Source organism: Labrus mixtus, chromosome 5 (genome assembly GCF_963584025.1).
Source record: "Labrus mixtus chromosome 5, fLabMix1.1, whole genome shotgun sequence".
Classification (NCBI taxonomy): Eukaryota; Metazoa; Chordata; class Actinopteri; order Labriformes; family Labridae; genus Labrus; species Labrus mixtus.
The window spans coordinates 25,378,763-25,394,381 of NC_083616.1; the positions used below are offsets into that span (position 1 = coordinate 25,378,763).

The 15,619-nt window shown below is 40.3% G+C and overlaps 1 protein-coding gene across 1 annotated transcript in view; it reads left to right on the top strand.

Annotated features, from left to right (window-relative positions):
• The first annotated feature begins 8,918 nt into the window (after positions 1-8,918).
• Positions 8,919-15,619, top strand: part of pde4d (phosphodiesterase 4D, cAMP-specific) — a 204,665-nt gene continuing 197,964 nt past the window's right edge. Inside the window, exon 1 of the mRNA XM_061038800.1 lies at positions 8,919-9,057. The gene's annotated coding sequence lies outside the window, so the exon portion shown is untranslated. The remainder of the gene's footprint in view (positions 9,058-15,619) is intronic.

Here is a 15,619-nt window from a genome sequence, read left to right on the forward strand (position 1 = left end):
GGTGACCAATCTTTCTTGAAGAAGAATGACGTGGCCAAATGTTCAAGCCTGCAGAGACCTGTCCACATAGAATCAATATGAATACTAAGACTAATCTGTAGTTTTCTATTTCTAGTAACAATAAATCTCATTCAGTCTCTTTTTTTGAGTTGAAAGATGTCTAAATACATGTTAAAAAAACTTTCAGAGGCGATATTATTGTTAAAAAAAAAAAAAGATTTGTGAATGCATAAATAGATCCACAAATGCAAACACAAATCTGTACACATATTTGTTTAGAAATGGCATACTATTATTTACATCACATACAAGTTGTAATGCATTTGCAAATCAGTTTGCCACAATAATACCTCCATAACTTTGTAACTTTTTATTGGCAATGTGTAACTTCAATATCAAATCCTCCATGATAAACAAGTGTTATATTTTAGAAATAGAGTATTTTATGGTAGGTGAAGTCTGTCTTTAATTCTCCGTCAACCCTGCTTCCACTTCACTCACACAGACACTCGACATTGAAAGCATACTGACCTGTCTGGTAGAGATATCAGTGGGTCCCTCTGCACTAAATAATTACCCCACCAACCTGCAGTCTCTCTGAATGATACCCGGCTACACTGAGGAGTAATAATAATAAAAATCAGTTTATATTTCCGTATCATGTTACTGTGGTGTATTTATGCTGAGACTAAAAATCTGGAGAGATGATATTAGGCAGCAGGACAGCCCAGCCCTCAGGGAGTATGAATGATGGCTCTCCACCATGATGTCTTCCAACATCCCCGGTCTGTCTCCCAGCCTCCCTCGCAGGTCCTTCCCTGGTTTCACTGTTGGAGAGGCCGTGATAGCTGCATGGGTCATTGTCAGGCTGAATGTGTGAGACGCCTCATCACTGCAAATATGTGTAACACGAATGTGGTGAGTCAGCGAGCGTGATTTGTGCCTTCTCTTCAACACAAGATAAACAACAATTACAAAATGTTTGATTTCCTGAACATTTAGTCACATTGTATTTGCCGCTACAAAGAACACTTTACTGAAATGTGCCTGATGAACAGCAGATGTGGCAACACATTATAATTAGAATAATTGTCAACATCTGTCACCTCCATATCTTACAGACTTGTGTTTATAAGACAAGAATTCCCTTATGTCTTTTATAAATGCTGGATTATTAAATGTGGGAAATAATTAGATAAATATGAAGTTGTGTATCTATCCAGCAACATATTTTCTAAATTGTATTTTATTAGAATTTAGATTAAACACTGTACACTACTGTTAAAGTTAAACTATTAAAAAAAGGACTTTATGACAACAAAAATCATGTATTATTGATTTTGATTTTCTCAATTGTACAAAGTTATTGGAGCACTGTTTATTAAAAAAATAAATAAACACCATGACAGCCAGGCAACTGTCAATCAAATCTTTGAATACGCCCACACAGTCTTGATTATGAAGTTAATCTAAGGTCAAAATTTAAGTTAATTATACATACCTATATTTTTTAAAGCTACTGTGAGGGATGTTTAGCTGGTTTTGAAACAGGCTGACATTTATACAGATGCCTTCAAATGACCTTCAAAAAACAAACAAGACCATCAGGATGAAGAACGATTATTTTTAATAGTCATTTAAATGCCTGTAAACGCTGACGCAGGGTAGGTGTCGGGCAAAGAGATTGACAGCACCCTGAAAAAACAGCATTTGTTTATGTCCTCTGAAAAGATTCACAATGATATGAGTGACTGTTTTCTGTTCTGCATCCGAAATAGAAGTTTACAGGACATAATCAGCAGAGACATAAGATATACAACTCTGTCCACAGGGGGCGCCAAGAACACCACAAACCAAAAGATTCCTGCCATCAGTGCACGACCATAGACTGTATGCACACAACCGTTCCAACATCCGTGCATGTAATTAAACATCTGCATTATGTTTCATGTTCACCAGTGTGTTCCCTCAATGCTCTTTTGTTGACATTGTGTTTCTGTCAACTACACATAGCTTTGATATAAAGGCCAATATTCTCATGATAGTGTTGTATATGTGGGTTGGTTTGTCCACCACTTCCATGTCGTTGTATTTTCCTCATGTCTTGCCTCAGGAAAGCCCTTGCTCCCCCGGCGGTCTGACAGGGATAGTCCCCCGCTGTGAGTTGCATATGTGAACAACCAAATCAGGAGGATTTCACGGGCATGTCCTCCTGAACTTCTCTTGAAATGTTCAGGTTCACGTGAAAACGACAATTTTCCGCGGTCACAAAAAAACCCCTTGAAGGTCTTTCATTGTGATCATGCAGAATTAATTCAGCCACAACTTTCTGTGAGCTAAGAGTCGCCCCCGGTGGTCCTTTAAGTCCTTGATAAATACAAGAGCAAAGCACAGGAGGATACTGTGAGTGTGTGTGTTCCGCTGAGCCTGCCAGCTGAGAGCAGATGGCTCTCGGAGAATAATTATTGGTATTTTAGATAATTGTGGGTACATGGTCGCCTTAATAATAACCTCATCTTCATCTGTCCCTGATTCTGTCTCTCATTTTCTTTATTTTAAGATCTATAAATTGTATAAAAAAGGAAGAGTAAGTGTGATTTGGATTACTAAATTACAGACATTATGCTCGAGAAGTGATGTGCTGCTGTTATTTAAATGCGATGTCGAGAAATGTACAGTTCTGCCCTCTAACGGTTCCAAACCTTAAAGATGTGGCTAATAAAATCCTATATTTATTCATTTTAAACAAATTAAAATGAAAAATTGCATAAAGTTTGTATCCAATTTTAGGGACAAGACGGCTTTTCTTTGCACCTACACTATTTCAAATGTGGGTTTTTGTGCCTTTAGGCGAAACTTTTCAGCACGCTGCGTCCCCACACCTCGCAGCATGAAGAGCCTCTCTCTGCCCCCTCTGTGTGGCTGGCTGTCAACAGCTTCTGCAGGTGCACAGCAGTGGAACAAATGTGCCACGTTTCGCACCAGGTGATGTTTTCCAGGTACTTATCTACCCCTCTGCGGTATATTATTAATCCCTAAGCCAATTTATTGATCACCTCCTCCTTGTCTACCAATAAGGCCTGGGTGAAGTGAGTCTGATCTGCTGTGTGTGTAAGCTGCTGCCTCTGAGGCTGTACGCTGTCATATCTGTTTAAGGACAGACAGCAAAAGAAGCCTATTTATGTAATCTACCACTCTACTCAGATATTTCACGTGTACAAAACATTTCCAGCTTTCTATCCGTTGGGGTTTACAGATTAAAGGCTAAAGTATTTCCCTCTGCTCTGACAAATTACAGATGTAACTTTGTATTTATTTTCCCGCTGTTTACCCAGTGTATGATGTTTTGATGCAACAGTACAGATGAGGAACAAAGCCTTAGTATTAACATAACCTTTCCACTCCTGTGAGTTTGACAAGCCTCGGGGGCTGGGCTGCCGTACAGTTGGACTCTGCTTGTATGCTTTGTGAATCCCAGTCTGCCCGCCTGTTTGCCTGGCTCTTCCCAAGGGTCTATCATCATGTCTGCATGTATCCCTGGCTGCCTGTCTGGCTTACTTTACATCCCGTTAGAAAACTGAATTTTTCATATAGATATTCATTAGGAATAGTGGGACATTTTGGGAATCATAATGAACGTCTGGATTTTGACGTGGCTAGCTTAGCTTAAAGTGTAAAGACAAGAAAGTGGGAGAAATAGAAAGTCTATCTAAATGTATCTAAATTATTGTCTGTAGCTTAATGACACCTTTTCCTTTGCTTGATCCCTACACAACCCCAATATTAAAATAGCACCTTTTGATTTCACATGCGGTTATGTGGACAATTTTGTCTTGCTACCCCAGAGGGATGACAAAACTCCAGGAATTTGATGCGCTCAGGTATGAAATTAATTTTCCTGAAATCCCAGTACTTAGCCTGAATGGTCACGGTCTTGCAGAGAGTTAGCAGTACACAGTGAAGCTTTTTCTTTTTCAACAAGGAAAAGTCTGTGTTTGGGTCTTATTTCTGCCTAAATAATGATATTTTAGATAAGATACAAGATACAAGATACAGTATGTAACTTCCGCCACCAGGGGGCTCTCAATCAATACTATAATAACAAAAGATGACGTTGAGGCCAGAGGGGAATCATGGGAGTTCCTTCCCTTCCCCCTGGTCAAAACGAACCGAACGGCAATGTATCAAAGTATAATTTACATGACGTTTTTTTTATCACAGCAGCACATACAGCAACTGTACTGCAGCTTTCAGTCGCAATTTTTCGCTTCCTTATGTATCGGTCTTTGATGTAACATCCAGTGTTTCCACGGCAACTACAAACATTCCGTATCAGGTCGGCTCTTCATGGCGGCAGCCTCGACAAGACACGTCCTGTTACAACTCTAAAATTATGGATTTCTCTGGCTTTGATAGCTGTTTGAGGTAATGTAAGTACTCAACAAAAAAAAAAAATATATAATATGGGTTTACTCCATTTTTAATAATTGTGGATATTTTAATGTAAACATTGTTGTAAAATTCTACATATTGTACGTTTAACACAAGAGTATGGAGAAAAGACAGAAAAAGCTCTTCTGTCTTATCTCAGATGGATAAGAGGGTCTGTAAAGGTAGCCTGATTCATTTGTCATATTGTTATGCACTGCAAAGAAAAAGTGCCTGACTGTTACAGCTATCCAGTTAATATTTGAGTGAGGGAAGAGGAACATTACCTTCAGCGAAGAAGTAATGAGTCTTCTCACCCAGGAATCAAAGGGAACATTACCTCAAAGTGTGTTCTCAGAAATTAACACAACATCCGTCATATTTATTGGACGCTATTCCCTGTTGTCTCTTCTCTCTGAGTGGTTTTGAGAGGTTTTATTGAAGCTGTTTTTGTCTCTTTTTGGTCTAAAAGAACAGAGTCAGTGTTGTGCAGCTAAAGAACTCAGGAACACTAATAGTATGTGAGTAATATGATGTTTTCAGCCGCTGAGACTGAATGAGCGCCTCAAGCTGAACATGTTCCTAACATGTAAGGACGGGAGATAGACTTGGCAACAGTTGTCCAGAGGGTTCTCTCACATGGTACACGCAACGGTTTGATTTGATTATTCCTGATGTGTGCCATACATCGAGTTGTTACAAAGGTGCTGCTTTGCACACACTGTTTCTCTTCAAGCTGTTCTTAGGTCTTTTGGTGGGTCATAGATTTTAATAGCTATAGCACTATGACAAAAGGAGATCCATATATGTAGTTAGTTAAATCAACCTACCAAGCTGCACCTCCGATGTTGAAAAATGTAGCCAATGGGGAAATAAAATAAACTGCAGTTCCTCAAATGTCCACTTGAGGCTGTCTCCAAAAGCCCAAAAATTACCATTTTAAAATACCACTTTTTACAACAGAGATAAGCATGTTCACAAACAGATTTATTAAGAGCTCATTTCTTTATTGGTTTATACTCTATGCTGTCAATAAAAAAAAAAAAAAGTTATTCCAAAATGTGTATAACCATGGGCGTGGCCGAGTTGACTGACAGGTGGACGTCTTGTAGCTGTTTGCCCAGAGGCTAGAGGTCCACAGCATCTGTTTTGCTGTTTCTAGATTCAACATGGTGACTCCCGACATTCAGCTTCATAGCACCTCTTCAGAAACTAATGGATGACATCACTGAGACTACGTCCATGTTTTATACAGTCTATGGAGCCCACCTGCAGTCTTAATCTTTTCAAAGAGGTGCTTGTATATAAAGTTTGGACGCCTGTAAGAGAGAGATTTTAGAAAATAGTTGTCAAAAACATAGCAGCGGATATCAAACAATCCCAGGTCTCTTGCATGCACCACGCTGCAGAAATGCTAGGTCATTTATTTCCCATAATGCAATAATGCACTTTTGTCTTCTCTTATGAGACTTTCTGTTTGCTTGAAGCCCATTCATTTGAATCTCTGCGCCCAGTTTGTCGCAAAGTAGGATTTCTGTTGTTAATTTAAAGTCTTCAAGCCTAAGATAAACCGGATGTCATCAAAATGACATCACCAGGGTCTTTTTTTTTAGACTTCTTCCTTCTATCTTACCAAGGTTATTATGCAGCTGTTTCAGAAACAGCTTCATCAAAGCCCACTAAATTGCTTTTTCCTTGCCTTGTAACAACGTCTCACATTTTGACGTGTTTAGTAGATATGGAAACAATGGATTGATGATTCGATCTCAATGAGCTCTGGTTATTCAAAGTCTTAAAAAAGAAGATTCAGCACTTACACACTTCATTATTGATTCATCATTTTTGTCCAAATGAATCTCTTACACGTGACAGGGTCATAATATGCACCTTTATCTTGAAATCTTTTTTGGTATACTTACACAAAAGCTGCCTGGTTATTATGTTTGTGTGACTAGAAGGACCTCAGAAGTCAACAATGTACTAGAACTACAGTTCTTAGGCTGTCTGTTTCAGTGCCAGAATAAACAGCGGTACACACCAAAGAGAATCCCGATGTCACCGCATCATTTTGTCCATATCACAGCACAACTCAGAAGCCCATGTGTAACATGAACAATCCTTTTTTTCATCTCAGATCCTTTTCCAAATGATCCAGAAAAGCAGGCAGCAGCAGCTTAAACTCCAGCCTGACTTAATTCTTGACTGAAGGGAGAATCTCTCTTGACCAAACACCACCGCTCCAGGGCACAAGAGGAAGGTGTCTAAGTGCGTTTGGTGTGTGTGTGATCATGTGCGTCAGTGTGTGTCACTGATGGCTTTGGAGTCTAAATATAAATGACAGAGCCTGCCTCAGCAGTATACGAGTGGAGCAGACCTTCGTTGGATCTTCAGCACGAGCCATATCTGTCTTGTCAATTTGTTATTACAACAACATATAGAACATTTGCAATTCATGTTTCTCTGAGGGTACGTTGTATTCCCTGTGGTTGGTTAGGCAAGAGAGAGTCACATCATCTCAGGGGAATGCAAGTGCATCTGTGAGTGTGCTTCATAGTAAAAAATGTCAAAGCTGATTCAATATATGGTTTTCTTTATTGTCAAAGTCTTTGGACTTGTATAGTTGTTTTTTAGTCTTAGACTATTAAAGCTGCTTTTACACTACATGTCACATACTGATGGCACACACTGGTTATGCCACTCAGGAGCAATTTGGGGTTTAGTGTCTTGCCCAGGGACACTTTGACATGCGGCACATGAGGCTAACTCATGCAGGGGGATCAAACCCTCAGAGACTCTACCACTGAGCCACAGCTGAACGTTGCAGGCACAGACAAGACTTTGGGACATCGCTGCTTTACTCCAACAAAGACAAACAAAAGTGTTCCAATTCTTCAACTCCTTGTAAATGTATTATATTATACTTAGACATGTCGTTTCATGGCATGATGTATTTAGAGCACGCCACTTTTATTTACTTGTGTCTACACTTTTACCAGCTCCCTTGTTATTTGAGGTTGTTTCACTGCTGAACTTTTAAACATGCAGGAAAAGGAGAAAAATCACTAGACCTGGATTGTCATCGTCAGTCGGCTGTTGTTATGGTAACAACAATAAACATTGTGAAACAGTCAGAGCTTGGTTAGGTTCAATTCCAATTCACCAATAAAACAGCAGAAATGTGTCAGTCCAAAGTGGAACAGATTGTTGCGTTGGTTGAAGACACTTGTGGTTATGGTTATGTTTCTGCTGCACACAGAGAGGCATTCATCAACAGAGTCGTCAATCATGGCATTAAATACCATTTTACAGCATCAATTAATCAATCACAAAGAAACTTCTCTATGAGAAATGATGACTTGATGGTCTAGATCTTGATGAAACTAGGTTTGAGTAGAATTACCTGACGTGCATTTTGATTTTATAGTTTGACCCGTGGCCTATCTGTTAACACAGAGGATGCAGGGTTTATGACCTAAACTGCAACCAGTCAGCAGGGAGAGCTCTAAATATTTTGGCTTCACTCCCGGAGGTTGTTGATCCGTTCATTTTAATATACAGTCTGTGCTTCACACTGGTTACAAAACATGGTCTGATGGGTGAAGGTCCAGAGTTTATTGGACGCCTCAATTGACCATAAGTTCCTCCTTATGCTGAATTTATTTGCTCATATTTTTCTCTATATAGACCTTATATGCTCTGTGAGACTTACATGTAAAATAAAATGTAACATAGAATCTGCGGAGAGTAAACAGAGCCTGAAATTGCCATTTAGTCAAATCAGGCTGTCTGGAGTGATGCATGTAGGGATATTTTATTATCATCAGATTAAGGAAAAGCTGGTGTTTCCAGTTTCAGTGCTAAGCTAAACTAATCATCTCCTGGCTGACACTTCATATTTAAATAACTGTAACAGCATATTTTCCTAAAAGTTGAACAATTCCTGTTACACCACGGATGTGCACTTTATGAAAGCAGGATCAATGAGGACACATCAGCACTGATTAAGACTCAAATAAAGAAGCAAAATGCCAATTTAACTGTTGGCTTATAGAAAAAAAAAGAGGTCAGAATGACACAGAATGAGTCAGGGGACTTTACTGTGAAGGATGGTTAATGTATTTTTGCCGTCCATTATTTGATGACACAACAATTTCCAGAGTTTTTGTTTCCATGTCTGTGTGATTACTCTTTCCAAATGGAAATGTTTCCACAGCTGCTCTCATTTCCTCATACTGTAAATACTGCTGCAGTCCTCCCACTCTGTCATAGTCCTCTCCTTTGTATTCTCTTTAATAAACCCCTTTCAATTCTTTTCCTCTCCTCTGGAGTTTGTCCACACAGCCATGGGAACTTTCAGCAGGAGGAGGGAGGGAGGGGGTGGGAGGCTGGAGCAGGAGAGCCACATGATTGGCCAAGAGGTAAGAGCCTCCCTGACGTGATTGGCTGTGAGGCCTGGAGCTGCGCGCAGAGTTCCCTCCTTATTCCAGAGAGCATCAGTGAGCAGCCGAGTGGGACATGCTGGGTTAGGAGATGCACACCAGATACTTTTGTTTGTTTTGGTTTCTGTGATTGGGACTCTCAGAAGACCCTGTACGGTAGCCAGGAGGAACTCTCATTAAAAGATATAAAGTAAGTTTTTAAATTATTAACCCTTTTTCTCCTTCCTGCCACTCTTCATAGTGATAACAGTAGGAAAGTTTCTCTTCTTGCTGTGCACTTACTAAAGCAACGTATTATTGATTATAATGACATTAGCACAGAGTAAGAATCACTGATGAGGAAAACACTAACAGATACATCATACATATTCTACAACACAAGTAATGTGAGAAGTTGAGCACATGCATGAGTGAGTGAGTGCTCATGTGCAGTGTGTCTGTCTGTGTGTGTGTTTATGTATGCACATGCACAAGAAGAAAGAGAGTTGACACTTACATTCTGCGTCTTTCAAGGATGCAGCCATGTGTGTGAGGGGAAGGAAAGGTGCACTGCGACTTCACAGTGACCGACCTCATCAGCAAACTTGTCACTGCAATGCTCTGCGTTGACGGAGGAGCTCAAGGACTCCCCTTCCAAAAAATCTCCGGGTGTGACTTTCAGGCTGCAGGGTGGTGGTGGCAGTGGCGGTATAGTCGGCTATAAATAGGCCTGCTCCGAAATTGTACTGCAGTCACAGATAAAGTCAGAGGGAACCAGAAATGACATAGTCATTGTATATGAGTCAGGGGCACTTTGATCCTCTAGGCTGTTACAATGTCTCTCTGGCAGGAAGTATTATTTTAGCTGCAGGGTAAACACAGATGAATTAGAGTATAACCTAATACCAACCCCTTGCTCTACCTTTGGGATCATTCCAGCAACAGCTTTAACAAGGGGAAGAAAGAGAGTGAGAGAGAAGCAAACAGAGACGGACAATGGATGTTGGTAGAAGATGAGAGCCTGTGTCTGTCAGTTTGTGTGTTCTTCTGTCTGGATGTATTGAGCGTGTTGATGTGAGGGTGCGAGAGTTGTTCGCGTGTGTCATAGTTGTCCTTGTTAAACTGACACATGTGGCAGATCAATACTCAGCGACTCTTCACAGTTTGCTGTGAGGGTGTTGCCACTTCTGCTGCTCAGTCAAAAGAACAACTCCCTCGATTTCCTTTGACGTGCTTATCAAAATACTGGTGAAAGCAGCTTGATATAATGTAAACAAAGTCACATAAAAGATAAGACTTTTACGGATGTCGCAGTCCAAACAATGACTAAAACAGGTCGTGCAATGACGTGTATGAACAGAGGAAGACTCAATTAAAAAAAGTGACATCATATCATTACACACAAATTAGACCCAGGAGGATTTAGAGTCGATCCAGCTGACCAGCAAACAAACCTGTGGACTTGTTTACATTTCAGCCTTTTTCAGAAGTGGAGACCTTGACTCACATGGCTTTGTAATGAAGATTGTTTTTTAAAGCAGCTTGCAACGATGTGACATCAACAAAACCCCAAACAAGTTGCCTCCTTCTGTCCTTTGTTGCTTCAGAGCATTGGAGTTAGTTTTAATATCTACCTGCCCGTCAGCCAGAGCTCCTTTATTGCAGTGTCGAACACAGGGAGCCTTGTGTTGTACCTGACCTCTACTATGCAAATGTGTTCTGTCAGACTGCCAGCCATCCGATGCGCTCAACCTCCTCATGGATGAATAAGTGAGATAAAAGCAGCACAGTAAGTCTATTGTTTCACCTGTGCATCACCTGAGCGCTGGGATAGAGTCACAGGGTTAGACTCTGACCTGTGCGATGGAGATCTAAGCACTCTCCTCCTGTGTTCTCGCGATATAAAAAAAGCCTATTAAAACACAAAATAAAGGAGAATAAAGATATAGAGAACTTGTTAAATGTTGACGTCCCATTAGGATACTAGTCAGCACTAGACGGTTAAACTAATGATGAACGATTTTATTAATGTAGACCAATGATGCTGCACAACATTATATCTGAAGACTGAATTGCCTGAAATGGTGAGCAAATAAAAATAAAAACTATGTTAATAAAGTTAAAATAAAGTTAAAACTTTGGTGTGTTATTAATAAAATATTTGGTCAATTCAGGCTGGCTAGAGAGGTGCATGTAAAGATATGTCATTACCGTCCAATAGAGACAAGGTGGGTGTCTAGTTGGAATTACTATTGGTTAAAACTAATTATTAATATCTTTTTTAATGAAGGCCAGTGACGCTGCTTAAATGTTGTGTCTAAGCTAATAATGCCACCTGCCACTATCCAGGACTGAAGCCCCGGTTAGGCCTGCCCCAGCCACTCTACTGCCCAGATGTAAATAAGCACAGAGAACCGATGGCATCTTTTAGGAGCAGCGTAGTTTGCAGTATTTTAATCTAGAAAACTAGAGATAAAGTTATATGTAGGCAGGGTCAGGTTATGCAAGCTCATTGGCTGGAGCTATGCGTATCCACATTTAGAACAGTCATGTGGACGTTAACCTTCAAGGAGGACTGAAAGCTACTGGAGCTAGCACTGCTAACGTTAGCCACACTCTGCAAACCGCTTTGACATCATGCACCCCACAGGTGCTCAGTCTAATAAGATAACACAGTTCATCATGTCACTGACTGACTGCAGAAGAGATATCGTGTTTTCTTAACTTAAGGTGACTAGTTAGAGATGAATTTATCGTTCAATGGACAGAAATTAGTCACAAGGAACATTCTTAGTGGTTATGTCCTGACAACCAAATAATTGCATGTGCAAATTTTGTTGAATCACCAAAACTTTTCTTCAATTTCTTTCAACAACCAACCAAATACTTAAAATTCTTTATCAATTCATCCCAGGTGAAAACAGTAAGCCATCCACTTAGCCATACCAGATGCCTTGGATTGAGGCTATCAGCCAATCGGAGGCTTCGTCCCTAACTTTCCAGCAGCAATGTCCTCAAGGGTCATTCTCCTGTGAGATTACAATCCCGCCAGTCTCTAATCTGTCCTTGAATACTAGTACAGCAGATAAAATAATGTATATAATAGTGTAAATGTATTTAAATGACATAATGTATGCATTCTCCTTTGTGCCTGTGATGTGCATGCACGGTGCAATTTTTGCCCTCGATGGCCATTAACTGTACTTTCACACATTGTATCTGGTGTGCTGAGTACTCATTATATATATAAACTTGTGCTGAAATTTGTCAAAAAGAAAAACTGCTTTGAAATCAGGCACTTTAGACTGCAACAACTAGAGAAAAAGGTCTATTTTCTGAATGAGAGTATCTGTTTGCCGGAGTGAGTGAATGGGAGCACAGAGTAATGAGCTTGGCTCTCGATGTACCCTGTGTACTGTACAGGGACAGAAAGCGTCTGCACTACTGCTCATGTCTTCTGAAGGAGGATCTCTGAAACTGTTTGTGTCTCCTCGTGTTGTGTGTGTCCAAGTCGTCCTATTGCTTCACTGCAGATGATCAGTAAGACGCAAACCAAAAGTGACAATAGCACTCGCGTGTTTATGTGGTCTGTTTATGTATTCAGATGGCTCTGTTAGCGGAGCAGCCATGAGTGATGAAGTGAGGGACGAAGCTATCATGAGTACCCAGAGATGAAAGGGTCAAGCATTAGGCAACAGTCGAGGACCACAGTGTTTGGTGCCAACAAAGTCAAATGTCACAGGTTTCCCTGAGCCATAATTGGCATTTTATGAGTGGGAGTTAATGGAAAATGGTATCATTTGCTTCCCAAAGCATATTCATTACTGTTATAAAGCCAGTGTTTGTTATTCTAGTTGTTTTTTTTCCCTGGCATTCAAGACTCTGAAAAAGTATTTTGGAGCTCTTTGGTAGACGGATTTCAATATGCATACATACACACAGACATACAAACACAAACACACAAGCAAGTGACGCCAAAGGCATCCAAGTATCTTTATATTGGAGACTCTGTTCCCATAACACAAAGCTGGAGAGTTTACACAGGGCTTTTAGTGGCCCATTTGTGGGACTTGTTCCTGTATTTAACCTCCGATACATTCACTTGGCTGCTGGTGGATTGATTGTAAAAGTCCGCTCCTTTAAAACAGAAGCTTTCGAGGTATTTACACCACTAATGTTTACATCTGATTTTAACTTTGAAGTGACAGGAAACAGGATTTAGGTATCTTTATGGTTAGGTAAGAAATGTTCCTTGCCTCCAGATGTTTGCAACAAAAAGTCATAAAAGCTGATGAATGTGCTGTTAGATATTCAATCTGAAAACAAGTGTGACTTTTGAACTTTTACTGGAGTATTTTCCGTCTACACGCCCTTAAATGGCAGCACCACAGGCCTGTCCAATGACACATAATGACTTATGCAGACATGTCCAAAACATTATAGAGGAAAGATACGAGGAGATAAATTTATCCCCCCTTTCCTCTCCCTCAATGTCTGTATTTCTCTCTCTCTCTCTCTCTCTCTGCAGTAGAGCACAGCTGGATGGTCTCAAGGGAACCATAACACAAGGTTTTACTATTAAGCCACACTGTTACGCTCAGCGGTGATGCAGATTTAGCCTTTAATTGATGTCACTTAGACTAACATTAGCAGGGAGTAACGAAACAGATGACGATAACTTGAGGCTCTCTGCCTCTGCTGCCGCATCTGTGTGTGATAACTGTGTTACGTTAGGCAGGAAGAATGACCTCCAAGGGAACCGAAAGAGGACAAGAAGAAGAAGAGGAGAAAAACAGCTGCAGCCTCAAACTTTACTTGTACTTCCCTTTCCCCCTTGTTACACTGGACGTCCTGTCATTGTGCTTTCTTAGCTCTTCTTAAATGAAAAGTAACAGCATAGACTACATTCAAAGGCACACAGCTGATGATTGGGATCAGCCTTGGCCTGGATCTTGAAGGGGAAGGGTGCGGACGGGGGGGGCCTTCATAATAATAATGTATAATGTCTCCAGAGAGGGATGGTATGCGGTGGTCATCTTTTGGTCATCTCTCGCACGGCACATCCCGGTTTTCCGTTGAACAAAATATGAAATACTTTGTTTGCCTGTGCAGCGGGAAACTTTCCGTAAACAAAAGTTGACATTTTCTATGTTTGGACTGGGTCAGGGTAATGTTGCTCTTAGAATCATTAGATTAAAGAGCAGAAAAGCTTTGTGCTTCTGCAGACTAGGGCAATGTTTTCTCTTTAATCAAAACCTTTTTATTTTTTATAGATGCTCTCACTGCCACGCTCGAATAAACACGTTTACACAAGCTGTTGAACACAAGCACTATCAGAACAAGACAGTGGAACGTCATGAAAAAACATCACTTTGAACAGTTTTTAGAGTTGATCAGGACAATCAGATAAGTACACTCTGTATTTAAGGACTCTTCCGGCAGCAAGCACATCGTCTCTGACAGAGACAAACAGCTGGATTGAGTAGCACTGGAACATATCAACTTGTCTCTCGCTGAGAAGCGGTTGCATTGCTTGGAGCAAGCACACTCCAAAGAATAATCAGAGTGGAGTAGGTTTGACAGCTAGTGTTTGTGCAAGGACTGGATGAATAAACAGAAGGGGTGGTATATGGATTACACGATGCGATTTTTTTTTTTTTTTTTTCCTGCAACAGAGCCAGAAAGAATTTGCTTGAGCTTACTCTTGATATTTGCATTGAGCCTTAAACTGAATGAGATCCTCCTCGTTTCTTCTCAGTAAGTTCACAGTTCACCGTGTTGGCTATGAAACCAGGGCATTTAGTCAAGTGTCCTATTTTATTTATAAGGTCATAACCCCGTTAAGAACGGTACATAACGACAGGAAACTGTTTATGGGATCAAGCCAGCCAAAACCAGGCCACCTTTACTTGCAAAGATATACTGTCATGTTAAACAATATTCTCTTTAAAACACAAATACAACACAATTACTATTATTTTTAAATTAACCGTACAACACTGAAAATCTGGCCTGAAGGGAGTTTGGTCTTGTCGCATCAGGGCAGGTTTTGACTGAAAGAATGAAACCTTTTATTGCCCCGAGGGGATCTTGTCTTGCACTGAGAGCATGATAACATTGACATGACAAAATCAACAACCATACAGGACAGAACATAATGTCATGAAACAAAATCAGTCAAATACATCACTAAAGCTCAATAAAGTGTGATCAAAAGTGCCAAGTTCAAACTGTATTTATCAGAGATTATTAAGCTGCTGAATGCTCTGTGGTACAAAGGATGTGGTGCCTCTTTATGTCCTTCTGTACCTGCGCCCCTGAAGTCAAGAGTACGTACTCAGACCAAAGGGGGTACTGTGGGTCTGCTATGATCTTTTTACTATATACAGATCTGTCAGGTTACAAATGCTACATTTGTTTCCCAGTTATCTTTCTACCTAGTTTAACAATCTTTTACAGTTGTTCTTATTTTGTACGGACAATGTTAAAAAAAAATCTCAGTTTCCTGAAGAGACAAAGACGCTGTTGAGCCTTTGCAAATAATCGTGTATTGGTGGTAGCATTCCATGTCAGGTTGTCGTCTTTATAATCGTGCCCAGATACTCATTACTCCTGTACTATTTCAATGGCTGTGTCGTTCATAATTAAAGGGGAGAGAGATGAATGTCTTGTAAAATCAATGATCATTTTCTTTGTTTTCTTTGTGTTAAAGTCAATGAATTATCAAGGAACCAGTTGTAAAAGGGAGTTATCTCAGCTCTGTAACTGGTCTC